This window comes from Lissotriton helveticus, chromosome 3_1 (assembly GCF_964261635.1).
Source record: "Lissotriton helveticus chromosome 3_1, aLisHel1.1, whole genome shotgun sequence".
NCBI lineage: Eukaryota > Metazoa > Chordata > Amphibia > Caudata > Salamandridae > Lissotriton > Lissotriton helveticus.
The window spans coordinates 1,959,863,099-1,959,877,906 of NC_136061.1; positions in this window are offsets into that span (position 1 = coordinate 1,959,863,099).

Genomic DNA, 14,808 nt, shown 5'->3' on the forward strand with positions numbered 1-14,808 from the left:
GGTCTAAGTGGTCCAAACTTGCCTCAGTGGCACTGAGATATTAGGGCAATGGCCAGACATAACAGAGCAGAATTCCAAAGGCCCATTAACCTTGGAAAGCTGAATGAACAAATGGAGTGCTTCGGTTTCTAGTTGGTCTGCAGTAATACCTGTGCCCCTTACCCTCCGTGTTAAGCAACGGTAACAACCAGAGAAAAGGCCCAGTCATCGGTGATTCCTTTAAGACTCAAGACATAAAAAAAATGCTTTACACCAAACAATGATTTTTGTCTTGGCGGGCCTCCATAGCAAACCTTTTCAATAGTGAGGCATGAGCTAGGGCACACAGGTGGGTGGGAATTCAACCAGTATTCCCAAGTCTAGATAGGACATTGGCAATCTGTTGGTCTCAGACTTAATAAGAGACTCACGCTTGAATCAGTCTCCTGGGAAGACAAACCACAGACACAGAGCACATGCGCCGGAGTGAGTCCGCTTCCAGGCCCCGCAGCCCCCCGGAAGGCCACTCAGTTTGTGCGTTATGGTTTGCATCAGAGATGCTGCTGTCAGAAATGTGGTATTACTGAGCGACTCTTGCCCCGCCGTCTGATGCCCCCACGTCCGTGGTGTTATGAACACAGATATACGCATGCATGCACAGACACAACAGGTAATGGCAAGATGACGCAGACACACAAACAGCAATGCACACTCGCGAACACACATACGCGCACAGACACAACAGATTGAGGGAAAGAGACGCAGACACACAAACAGGCATGCACACTCACGAACACACAAAGACACATACATGCACACAGACGCACATATGTAAACGGACACCCACATAAACCACAGACAAACACCCCGAGACAAACAGGCACCCAGTGAAACAAACGCACAGACACACGCGTACACAAAAACAAACACACACAATCAGGCAAACACACAGACACATTGGCTCACACACAAAGATAAGCAGACCACTATACATAAACACAGATAATCACACCACTACACATAAACACACAAAGACCCCCACAAATTCAGAACATAAATAGAACTGTCTTAATGTCTTCCCTGGAAAACATCCTTTAAAAGCTAACCCTGCATATGATGTGTTTAACGAGCGGGGCACACAAACACACAGCATTCCCACACAACATACAGCATACACATTGGGTGCGCTTGGTCAACCATATATAAAATAGGCATGCATGCTGACTGTATAGCGCTTAGACTCGGAAAGCAGACCTACATAAAACCAAGATCCTTTTATTTTAACGCGCACCCACAACTTGCGTCGACAAACGGATATTCAGGTCTGCCAATGCAGAAAACTAACACAACACCCAAGAGGGCGATGGCAGGGGACTGGCTATGCATAGCCTGCTGTATAGCGGCTGAAGGTACCCGCACGAGAAACACACAGCGCTAGAAACTTACAGGAACAGACCAGTACAAACCGAGTTCCACGAGGACTTCTCAAGGGTCAACAGCGAATACTAAATATAGTATTACTGAGCGCCGCTGGCCCCTGCCGTCTGATGCCCCCACGCCTGCGGTGTTTTGAACACAGAGGCACGCACAGACAAAACAGGTAAAGGTAAAATGACGCAGACACCCAAACAGCCGTGCACACTCACAAACACACATACACGCCGAGACACAACAGATTGAGGGTAAGAGACACAGACACACAAACAGGAATGCACACTCACCAACACACACGGACACATACATGCACACAGACGCATATACGTAAACAGACACCCACATAAACCACAGACAGACAGAAACACCCAGAGACAAACAGGCACACAGTGAAACAAATGCACAGGCACACACATACACATAAACAAACACACACAATCAGGCAAACACACAGACACATTCGCCCACACACAAAGATAAACACACCACTACGCATAAACACACAAAGACCCCCCACAAATTCGGAACATAAATAGAACTGTCTTAATATCTACCCTGGAAAACATCCTTTAAAAGCTAACCCTGCATATGATGTGTTTAACGAGCAGGGCACACAAACGCACAGCATTCCCACACTACATACAGCATACACATTGGGTGCGCTTGGTCAACCATATATAAAATAGGCATGCATGCCGACTGTACAGCGTTTAGACTCGGAAAGCAGACCTACGTAAAAACAAGATCTTTTTACTTTAACGCGCACACACAACTTGCGTCCTCAAATGGATATGCAGGTCTGCTAAAGCAGAAAACTAACACAACACCCAGGAGGGCGATGGCAGGGGACTGGCTATGCATAGCCTGCTGTATAGCGGCTCAAGGTACCCGCATGAGAAACACACAGCGCTAGAAACCTACAGGAATAGAACAGTACAAACAGAGTTCCACGAGGACTGCTCAAGGGTCAACAGCGAATACTAAATATGAGGCCCGAATAATAATAAATATATTGAACGCATTGTAGTATTACAGACTAGATAAATTCCCAGTCTGTGAGGCATCGGCACAACATTGTAAAAACAAGGCAACAAAAAGGCAATCACAGTAGACATTTCAAGAGACCACACGGTGAGAAAAAACAAGCATGCGAGTGGTGTGTGCATGAAAACAAGCCTGGGAGTTGTTTTCGAAAGTGATCGCGAGGTTGAGGGTCCGTGACGAAGAAAAGACAGATGGCGGCTGCACGCACACGTTCACGCAAGCTTCAGGCCAGCAAAAGCCTATGGTAGCACTCTGAAAATCCCCTTACTAAAAGTCGAGCAAGCAGCGCATGCGCTGTTCTAGGCTCGACCTAAAAAGGGAGGCCCTTCATGAACCCTGTCCCACAGATTCTACTAACAGCAGACTCCTCTCTCACAGATTGGGGTTCCCATCTCCACAATTTGACAATTCAGGGTATGTGGCACAACAAGCATAAAAGTCTCCACATCAACTATCTAGAGCTTATAGCGGTGTATTTAGCACTAAAAGCTTTTCAGTCTCGCCTTATAGAGAAAGTTGTCTTAGTCAGCCCGGTCAATATCACAGCTATGTATTATGTACAAAAACAGTGTGGGGGGGGGAGAGACACTGCAACTGTCACGCCTCTCTCAGACCATTCGGCGTTGGGCAATCCATCACAGAATTCATCTTCTGGCAGAGCACCTCCCAGGAGTGAGCAATCAAATTGCCATCCTCCTCAGCAGGATGTGGCAACAAATACACAAGTAGGAACTTCATCACCATTTCTCCTTCCATACTTTCAAAAATGGTGATTCCCACAAGAAGATCCGTTTGCCACAGTGGACAGCTCAAAATGCCCAAACTTAGCCTCCAGGTTCCAACACCCTCTATCCAAAGGCAATGCCCTATGGCTGAATTGGTCAGGGATATTTGCCTACGCTTTTCTGCCTCTCCCTCTCCTTCCAGTTCTGGTTCAGAATCTCAGGCAAACATCCATCACACTGATTTCAGTGGCTGCCACATGGGCCAGTCAACCATGGTTCACCACACTCTTGGAACTATAAGTGGTTCCACATCAAAAGCTTCATCTCAATATCCAGCCTTCTCACTCAGAACCAAGGAGAAATCAGACACCCAAACCCCAAGGAGCTCAATCCAGCAATTTGGCTCCTAAAGTCATAGAGTTTGGATACTTAAACAGCCACCAGATTGTAGGACTATTTTTAAAGAAGTAAGAAAGCCTACCACTAGAGGATGTTATGCAGCAAAATGGAAAATATTTGTTGTATATTGTAACAACAATATTGATCCGCAGGATGCCTCTATCCAAATTATTATTTGTTTCCTTTTGCATCTACAGCGTGCTGGTCTAGCCTACACGCCCATTCGATTGCACCTTGCAGCAGTAGCTGCATATTTGCAAAACAGACAGTATTTCTTTGTTCAAGGTTCCAGTAATTAAAGCCTTTATGAAGGGCCTTAAAAGAGCGTTATCACCCAAGGTACCTCCTGTACCAGATTGGAATCTGATCATTGTGCTTACAAGGCTCATGGGCCACCTTTTGAGCCATTGTACAATAGTCCATTACAGTTTCTTTCCTGGAAGGTCGCTTTCCTCATTGCAATCACTACATTAAGGAGAGTTGGTGAGCTACAAGCATTACACTTAGAAGAACCCTTCTTTCAGCTTCATAAAGATAGAGTAGATCTTTGCACCAACCCAAAATTCCTCCCAAAAGTGGTTTCTACTTTTCATATTAATCAATCGGTTGAGCTACCTCTGTTCTTCCCTCAACCAGATTCAGTAGCGGAAAGAGGGCTTCACACACTTGATGTCAGAGTGTTACTGTACTATATTGAAAGGACAAAAGATTTTTGTATAATGAAGCAACTGTTTGTTGCATTTGCTACTCCTCACAAAGGCAATCCTATCTCTAAATCTGGTATTTGAAGATGGATTGTTAAATGCATTCGAACTTGCTCTGCTAAAGCTAAAAACTTTATCTGTACCTCCTAGAGCACATTCCACTCGTAAAATAGGAGCATCTATGGCCTTTTTAGGTAACATTCCCATAGCTGACATTTGTAAGGCAGCAACATGGTTCACACCACACACATTTACTAAACACTATTGTGTGGATGTGTTACCACTCAACACGCCAATGTAGGGTAAGCAGTGCTAAAGACACTTTTTCAAACATCTGCAACACCTACCGGTTAGCCACTGCTTTTGCAGAATACTGCTATATAGTCTATGCAAAGCATCTATATCTACAGCACACATGCTTCGAATGGATTAGGTTACTTACCCTTGAGGGGGTGTGGCCACGAGCCGAGCATGGCGGACGAGCTTTAGAGTAGCTCCGTCCACTGCCCGAATAATAAGCTAAATATCCTGTTGTCACCGTGTTCCCCCGGTCGCCCAGCTACTCCCCGCAAACACCGTAACTGCAGCGAACAATCGGAGGTCACCTGCGAGCCCTGAAACCTACAATGAAGCGAGCACTACTTCTGGCTCTAGCGATGCCTGGATCCTCGAGGCGAATCACGGACTAAAGTAGCAGGAAGGGCCAGCCTCGGAGAGCACCACGGACCCTGCACTGCGCGGGGCCCGGCCGAGAGGGGCAGCACCCAGCGGAGACTAGGCGACAAGAGCGAGACCACGCCATTGCTGTACCGGCCTGCACGTGGGTGAGAGCGAGTGACGGGCTAGCTGCGATCCTCGGGACGGCGGCGGAGGCACCCTGGCTGGGGCTGAATGCGGCGCAGAACACAGCGGGTCCGGTGAGCGGTGAGGAGGTGGGGACCTGATGGGAGAGCGGAGGAGTCACCGAGAGCTGCTAAGGGGGCCGGATAATCACTGAAAACGAGACCATCTGAGGGGCCCTGCGGCTGGTTCAGAGACGCTGCCGGGCCGGAAAAGACGGGCGCCATTTTGAGTTTGTCGCGCCGGCTACCATAATACTACTGGGCTGTGAGAGATTTATTAGCGCCCAGTGCCAGCAGCAGAGCGGGGTCCAGACAAGCGCATCGTATCTCAGGCGAGGTGCTGGAGCAGTACGAAGAGCCGCATGTGGTCCTGACTTGGTGGGGCTCGATTTACTTCGCAGGCAATTGCAGATGAAGGGAGCACTTCATGGGCTAGCATATGCTTTGAGTAAACGGAAAGCATCCTCCTGAACATTAATTGATTGTCGACTGTGAAAGAAACGGGAGTGCTGGGTGCCTTTACGATCGAAAGTGCCAGGAATTACAAGGTAAACTGCAGAGTGCCGGGCAAATAACGGCCGGGGGCACCGCCGGACCCAGTATTTGAACTGATCGCGACCCTACCGGCCAGTGATGCGCCTGTCCCCTCACATTCATGAGCACTTGTGAGACCGGCTGTGATACTCGTGAGTACGACTGCTGTGGAGACATGGTACATATACTGGCACCGGGGGGCAGCAGTGACTTTGCCGCCGCCATCCTGCAGACGGGAACCATGGGGAGGAACAGGGCCAAGGTGCAAGAACCTGGCACTAACGTAGACTTCCAATCCACTGGGTCGGAGGACCCGCTGGCCTCCTCGAACATGGAGTTCATACCACCGACGGGCAAATGCTCGCAGGACGCCAAACTAGACCTTATCCTGGCGGAAATTAAGGCATCCAGAGAGGCACTAGAGCTGCGAATGGATAACATGGCGACTGGCCTTTCGCTTCTCAGAGCGGATCATAACAAGCTAGCGGAGAAGGTCTCAGAACATAAGATTGCCCTTGATGATCTGATACCGCAACAGACGGACCATTCAACGAAAATAGAGTCTATGGAGAAACAGATTAAACTGCTCTGGGACAAGATGGACGATGCAGAAGGGCGGGCCCGCCGCAACAATGTGCGAATTTTGGGAATTCCGGAGCGGAGCGAGGGGAGGAACCCCACGCAGTTTTTCGAAGACTGGCTGAAGAAAATTGTTGGGCCACAAGATCTTACCCAACTTTACAGTGTGGAGAGGGCACACAGAATGCCTGTGACACCACCTAAGCCGGGAGCGCCGCCACGTCCACTAATAGCGCGCTTATTGCATTATAAGGACAGGGACTCGGTGCTGAGAGTGGCGAGGGAAAAGGCACCGCTGAGATATGAAGACTAGACTATCTCAGTGTACCCAGACTTCACTCCGACAGTGCAGAGAGCTAGATCAACGTTTCTGGGGGTAAAATGCAAACTGCGAGACAGAAATTTGAAATACGCCTTGTTGTTTCCAGCATGCCTCAAAATAATATATGAAAACAAGTCATTTTTCTTTGACACACCGGAAGAAGCGGCGGAATGGATGGAAGTGGCCCTGTCTCCGCCTACTACGCAAGACCCGTTTGAGGAAGACAGAAGGGGACAACCTTCACACGAGGGGAGACGACACCGACCTACCAGGCAAGAGGGCCGCGTGAAGGTCTCATCGGAAAGTGGAGGGGCGAAGTCTGCCCGATCCGGGAAATCGACTGAGGCCAACTGACGCAAGGCTGCGCTGACAGCACATGATGCGAGGGACAAATCAGATACGGGCAGCCAATCCGGTACTCATACGGAGGTGTCGGGCTCGGCTGACAGCCTGCAACTCTTTCCCAAGATCACGGCCCAGGTGGCGAATGAACTCTGAACGCGCTATTGGAAGACTCCGATTGGTAACGTATGTGAACACACGGGGGAAGGGTGGGTGACCGGGAGGAGAAGACACGCTATACTAAGGTACGCTGAAGTAACACCAGCAGGCTTCGGGCAGGTGCAAGTGGCTTCCACTCCCCCAACGCCTAGCCATGTTCCAGTTTCGTCCTTGCCTACGTTGGGCAATACTGTTTGGACCTCAGGGGTTATCACTTGGGGACCTTGAAGTTAGGGGGTTACGAGTAGTTATGGCACTGAAGTCACTGCATTTCCGACACACACTTTTTCTGGTCTGGAACCCCATGAATGTACTTACCGCAGATCAAAATGGGGACTCTTAACAACTACAAACTATGCACCTGCAATGTCCGAGGCATGGAGTCAATACATAAGAGACATAGAATTTTGGCACAACTCAACCGGAGGAATGTTATGATAGCTTGCCTCCAAGAAACCCATCTAAACAGTGCAGAGAGCGAGAAACTTCTTAGAAAATGGAAGGGACAGCTGTTTGCTACCTCTTACTCTGTGTTCTCGAGAGGGGCAGCGATATGGATCAGAAATCCAGTCCCATTTAAGCTACTGGAAAAGAGGTTGGACACTGAAGGCAGATACGCTTTCATTTGTGGGCTGTTGGGTGGCTCCCCTGTTGTGCTTGGTAGTGTTTATGCCCCGAACTCAGGCCAGTCAGACTTTTTGACGGTCATAAATAGGGTATTGGCGGACTGGATAGAATATCATTGGATCATAAGCGGAGACTTCAATGCAGTATTGGATGTCTCTCTAGACAGGTCGCACCCGCCTCTGCACACCACCGAGAGCAGAAGACAGGCAGACGCGCTTGCGAGGTGGGCGGAGGGATGGGAACTGGCGGATGCATGGTGCTGTAAACACTTGTTTAACAGAGAATACACTTTTTACTCCCCACCCCATAAGCTGCACACCAGAATCGATCACGTCTTCTGCGCTACACCACTGATAGGGGCAATAGTCATGGCGGAGCATATGGGCAAGACCTTCTCTGACCACAGCCCAGTAGAGGTTACTCAATTCAATTCAAAAGAATTTATTTCGATTGAATTTTTACAATCATAAAAAGTACATAATAAGAAATCACATCAGGCTTCTAAAAAAGGTTATCACATACACATTTTTTACAAATAGATTAATAACGTTTCGATTTAAGAAAAGACAATTGATATCAACTAGATAAAAAAAAATCAAAGAATGTCTCAGGTAAGCGACAATACTGTTTGTAAACAAATTTTCAAACATGCTTTTAGAAAACAAGCTATGCTTTTAGCAGCAAATTGGGTTTCTAGAGACTGTAAAGCCAGGAGCGCAGGCCTACATCTTCTCAAGCCCATTTGTCGGAGGAGAGGAATAATCCAGCGTTTGCGGGTAATCACATAGTAGTTGCAGAACAATGTTACATGTAGAGTTGACTGGTGTGCAATTCCATCACAGGGACATTTGATCAATTCGTGAGACCAATTTGAAACCCCAGGAAAAGAGACAAGACGGAAAAAGGAGTCAAAACGAAACCTGGTTAAAACAAACTTTTCGTGGTTAGACAAAAAGAAGGACAAATACAACTGAATGCCAGGTGAGGTTTGTACCATTAATAAATGGGTATTTGTACGTTTGCCTACCTCTGTGCATAAACGTAGATCTCTAAGATGAGTTACACACAGATTTTTCAAGGCCTTCCTGGATATGTCAAAAAGTGATGAGGGATCTGTGAAAAATATTAAACAATTTAGGTCTTTCAGAAAGTTAAAATTATACAGTAGCCATGGAATCTTTTTCCAGTGAGCCAAGGATAAGCAATCAGTTATTAATGAGCGAGTAAGATGGCATTGCTGTTTATTCCAAATACGGTGCCATAAGAGGATCGGCTGATATCTGATGGTATCCGATAGACAATCAATGCCGAGCTCGATATGGCAACCATAGATTGGGGCGCTTTGAGGGAGGGTGAGAATGTATTTTAGAAACCCATTTTGAATTTTTTGGAGCTCGTCAGAAGGAACGTAGCCCCAAACTCCCGCATCGTAAGTTGCAACGCTATGACATTTAGCGTGGTAGATTTTAAGCAACTCGGCGGGAGCTGGTTTGCCCAGTTTCATAGAAAAAGAAACCAGCGCCGCAGTTGTTCGATGGAATAATAACTTTTTGCTCGCCATGGCAGGTTTCCAGGTTATTTGGTCATCGATGAGAAGACCCAGGTAGGGATATTCTCTAGCATAATCCAGTCTAGCCTTTTCTACAGAGAGAGGTTTTGGTTTCTTCACTTTCGGGCCAATGTGCATCACGAAGGTCTTGTTCTTATTAACTTTTAGCCCTAACGAGAGCATAAACTGGCAATACTTGTCCAGTTGTAGTTGAAGCTGTTTTAGTGTTCTCGCCAAGGTAACAGAGTGGTCAGCGTACAATAAGGCTGGAATAGGCCGAGTATTTATGCAAGGAAGGTCCTGGCTACCTTCCAGCATCGCCCGTTCTAACCCATTGGTGTAAATATTAAATAAAAACGGGGCAAGGACGCACCCCTGTCTAACACCTTTTGTTACGCTAAATGACTGGGATAATTCACCATTTGTACCATACCTCACGCACGCGTTGGCGTCAGTATAAAGCTCTCGAAGGAATTTTAGAAGAGGGGGATCAACCCCCAAGTCCCTCAGGATTTCCCACAATTTGGAGTGAATCACGCAATCGAATGCGGCACTGAGGTCAACGTAAACTAAATACAAGTTGCCTCCTTTTGCCCCTACATATTTACCCATTAGGAGAGTCAAATTCAGGGCCTGTTCTACAGTGCCCAATCCCTCCTGGAACCCGTACTGTAGGTCGGTTAGAATGTTGTTCTCCGTAGCCCAGTCCTGGAGACGCTCCAGGATTAACCGGCCGGCAACCTTCCCCAGTGAGTCCAAGAGTGAAATGGGCCTGTAACAGGCTGGGTTGTCCCGATCACCCTTTTTAAAAATTGGCAGCAGTACTGATGAGGACCAGGATTCTATTAGGCCGGCCTGTGAGACTGCAAACATGACCTGAGTGACTATTGGAGACCAAAGATCAAGATTACTTGCAAAAATATCGAGTGGAACTCCGTCTGGGCCAGGCGCTTTACCAGTCTTTGAGGAGGATAATGCAGCTGTGACCTCTTTAAGGTCGAAGGAGAGGTCAATTGGATAAAGATTATCCAAAATAAGGTCTTCTTCATAAGGCTGTGCGTTTGAGGCTTCAACGGAGGAATCACCAAATATTTGCGAGTAGTGGGCCACCCATTTTTCAGCTGACACCGCCACGTCTAGGTGACGGACGGCTAAGGCATCTACTAGGAAGGGTGACTTGACTGTCCGCCAGAACAGCGAGCAGTCTTTACTCCTTGTGCTCTCATGTAATTGGGCCCATAGGTTTTTCTTTATTTCCCGTTTCCGGCTCTGTTGGACTAAATTATACTTCTTTCTGAGCGTAGAGGTTACTCTACAGTGGGGACGGATCCCGACTCCTATTCCGACATGGCGTCTCCCGCCGAAGCTCCTGGAGGACACGGTCTTCCGGACATCACTGGCTGACACAATAACGAATTATTTTGACACAAATGCTGGCTCGGCTAGCTCCAGACAGTGGAATGGGACACCTTTAAGGTGTACATCAGAGGGGAGGCGATGAGCACAAGGGTGAGCATGAGACATATTGTCATGGACAGACTTAGGGAGGTAGAGGGACGTCTGGCTATGCTGGAAAGCGAGGCTGCAGGTACGAACATACCCTTCACTCCACTACAGGAGGCAAATATTCAGCACGCTGAGTTACTAGAAGAACTACGGGTGCTGGACTATAGAGTACACGTGTAGACAACACGCACAGGCAGAAAGATCGGGGCCCCTGCTGGCCCGCATGGTGCGGGATGAGCCAGTACATATGCCCATAATGGAAATTATTGACCAAGGGGGGACATCTGTTAAGACACAACTAGACATTAATAATGCCTTTAGGGACTACTATGAAACACTGTATGGCCCACACCAACCACTGTCAGAACCAGCTTTTGGGGAATTTATGGAGGGGCTAAATCTACCGAGGCTTCAGGAACATCAGAGTAAAGAGCTATCGCGCCCTATCACGATTGCGGAGATACGTCAGGCTATGCGTGCACTCCCACGTAACAAAACCCCTGGAACGGACGGCCTCCCGGCGGAGTTCTATGGGGCCTTTATTGATTTGCTAGCTCCACGTATACATGTAGTGTATCAGGAAGCGCTACAAACGCAGGGGTTACCGCACTCGTCACTGCAGGCCCTAATAGTATCGCTGTTGAAGCCGGGTAGGAACGGCTTACACCTAGCTAACTACAGACCTCTGTCATTACTAAATACGGATTATAAAATATTGAGTAAAATCCTTGCGACGAGACTGGCCCAGTATATTCCACAACTGATTCACCCTGACCAATGTGACTTTGTACCCGGCAGGAGTACGGCTATGAACCTGCGGCGGCTCGGCCAACTCATGCTCGGCGAGCAAGTACTGCTGGGAACGGAGGGTTGTATTTCTCTTGATCTGAAGCAGGCATTTGATTCCCTCAGATGGGATTACATGTTGGCGTCACTCGAGAAATTCGGGATTCCGCCCGAATATATTGCATGGGTCCAATTATTATATACCCGCCCATCGGCTCGGATCCGCACGAACAGATGCATTTCAGCACAACTGGATATAGCGAAGGGAACTGGACAAGGATGCCCGTTATCCCCTTTATTGTTTATTCTAGCACTAGAGCCACTGCTCTGCAAGCTCCGTAGAGCGGCACATCACAGAGGCATTCGAAGGGCTGGGGCAATTCACGTGGTATCGGCATATGCGGACGATATCATACTGTACCTCCATGACTTGAGGGGGGAGCTGGACCCCGTACCTGCAATCTTTGAAAACTTTCGAGCACTGTCGGGTCTCACCATCAATGAGACTAAATCATATGGGTTCTGCTTCGCCGCCTCCGGGGCACCCGCCCAACTGCCCTTTGCACCGCATGCCTTCCAGATGGCGGAGACAATCTTCCGCTACCTGGGAATTCAGGTGTTCAGGGAGGTGAGGGATATGCTAGATGGCAACCTGGGCAGGGCAGCTGCAGCACTGAAGTCGCAGGTACAATTCTGGACTGCGTTGCTGTTGTCGGTGGCGGGCAGGGTGGCCATTTCTTAGATGGTAGTGCTACCCTGCCTTATTTACTACTTTACGAGCTTGCCCTTCATGGTCCCTGCCCCAATGTTTAAGATGTTGAATACTCTGTTGACGGAACTGCTATGGGGGTCGGGGAGACGCCGAATCAGCCTGTCTAAACTGCAACTTCCCACGACAGCAGGCGGATTGGGGGTTCCGGACTTACGGGCATACAGCTAAGCCTGCCAACTAAAATGGCTGGCCTACTGGCTGGCGGGCTGTAATTTGCATGAAATTGACTTGTCAGAGGCGGACTGGAATAGAGGGAAGATTCACACTTTATTACTGCCGGGGGTGGAGGTCCCAGGCACGGCACCCCCACTGCTTAAGCTAGCGATTAACTATTGGAGGAGGGCGGTGAAATACACATCTCCTGCGACCTCTTATGCCCCCACGATACCACTACTGGGAATCCCTCTGGGACCGGGACCGCTCTCAAGTCGAGCGCTCGCTGCATGGCACGAAGCAGGAGTGACACAAATAGGGGACTTGTTTGTAGTGTGCCAGGTTATGTCTTTCGAGGACTTTCGGAACACACACCACACCCCGGGAGGAACGTTTCTAACAAATGCAAGAATATGTCGTTATATAGCACAGACTTGGGCGCCGACTGGAGAAGAGCCTGTTACGAACCCGCTACTAACAATGCAGTATCTAATGGGAACCGGCAGTCACCTGACCAAATGGCTCACAAGTAGCATCAGAGAGGGGAGAGCAATCACGCTGCAGCCATTGCTGGCCACGTGGGAAGGAGACCTCCTAGGGACAAGGAGTGGGAGAGAATCCTCAAGTTCCCGAGGGCAGTGTCGAGGAACCTGAAATTTAAATTCATACAGCTTATGCTACTACATAGAGCATACCTGACACCTCACCGCCTTCACGCCATGTTCCCCAACACAGCTGACACATGCCCCCGATGTGGCGCAGATGATGCGCGCTTAATACATATGTTGTGGGATTGCCCAAAACTGGGATACTATTGGCAGACAGTGCAGGATACTCTAGCTGGGCTGGCCCCTTCCAAACCATACACTGCTTTAGAGTATACAATACTGGGGTTGGGACCTGTGGAACGTAAGAAAAGCGTGGCTACACGTTTCACTGACCTGGCCATGCTACTTGCTAAACGCACCATCACAATGAAATGGAAATCGACTAGACCACCTGACCCAGAGGCGTGGAGGGCGGAGGTAGTGCGCTGGGGGAAGGCAGAAAGCTTGACATTGCAGCGCGAGGAGCGTAAGGGCCTTAGGAAGACCCCGATATCTTTAGAATGGAACACCCTACTGGGATCATTCGAGTCCGGTGAGGACTCCGCCTCTAATGATTCGATAGCCGATAGTTAGGGTGTGATGTGACACATTGGGTGGAGGTGGAGACTACCTCTTGATAGTGGATACCCCATACGTTGGAGGATGTATATAATACTAGGTGCACAGTGTAACATAAAAATATACTGAGAATTGAATGTAGTTCACAGTAAGGCTGCGGCAGATAATGACTATAAATTGACCATCCCAGGCTGGACCAAGTCTTAATTGTTTGATAATGGTTGAAGTGATGCTATATATGTGCCGGAAGAGGGAGGGAACGGGGAGGGGGGGGGGGTTTAGTTGGGGGATGTTAAAAAAAAAAACAACAACAATGGAAATGTTTGCTACTGATAGGATACGACTGTATGCAAGACATGTGATGTGTAAAAAATGTTATTATTATGCATTATGTATCTACTTATGTGTAATCTGCTAATAAAAAAGATTTTTTTTTAAAAGGTTACTTACCCAAAATGCATCTGTTCTTGCCATGTGCCCTCCCACCTCCCCGGACACCTGTAGTTGTTGCAGTTCTCATTATTTATATTACATACACATGGACATCTCTATTCTTCACTTACTCCATACCGACCGTCTTGCAGGAAAACAGCCCAACAATGGAGTTGATACCCATGCGCAATATCATCGAAAGGAGGAGTCACCTTACCTCATGATTGGAAAAGATTATTTGACGAAAAACAACTTGCAAACATCCAGATCCAACACTAGATGGCAGGTGAATGCAAAGCATGTGAATCTACAGCTCTTCATACCAAGAACAGATGCTTACTGGGTAAGTAACATAATCTTTATTTAACTTTTTGTGACACGCACCTATGAATATGACTCCATGTGCCACTAAATCCAAACACTAGTATACAGGTGCCTCGTAAGGTAAGTAGGGTTACACTCAAGAAATCAACTGGGCAGGTGTCAAACTTGTAAGGTGAAAAAGGTGTGGGTAGTTCACAGTTAGGTACTGCAGTGCGTCGCAACATGAGTCAGTTGGGCACTGATTTTTGCTAGATAGGCAATACTGTGTCAATACTTGCAAATTGTATTTATTTGTAAAGTGCACATATGCCAAAGCTTCCTGGTGCAAATAGCTCAAATATTAGTAAGCTACAACTGGGGAAAACGTTCACAGATTAAAAAGTAAAGTTTTCAGTAGCTTACAAAAGAACAGTAATGAGTGGAGGCCTGG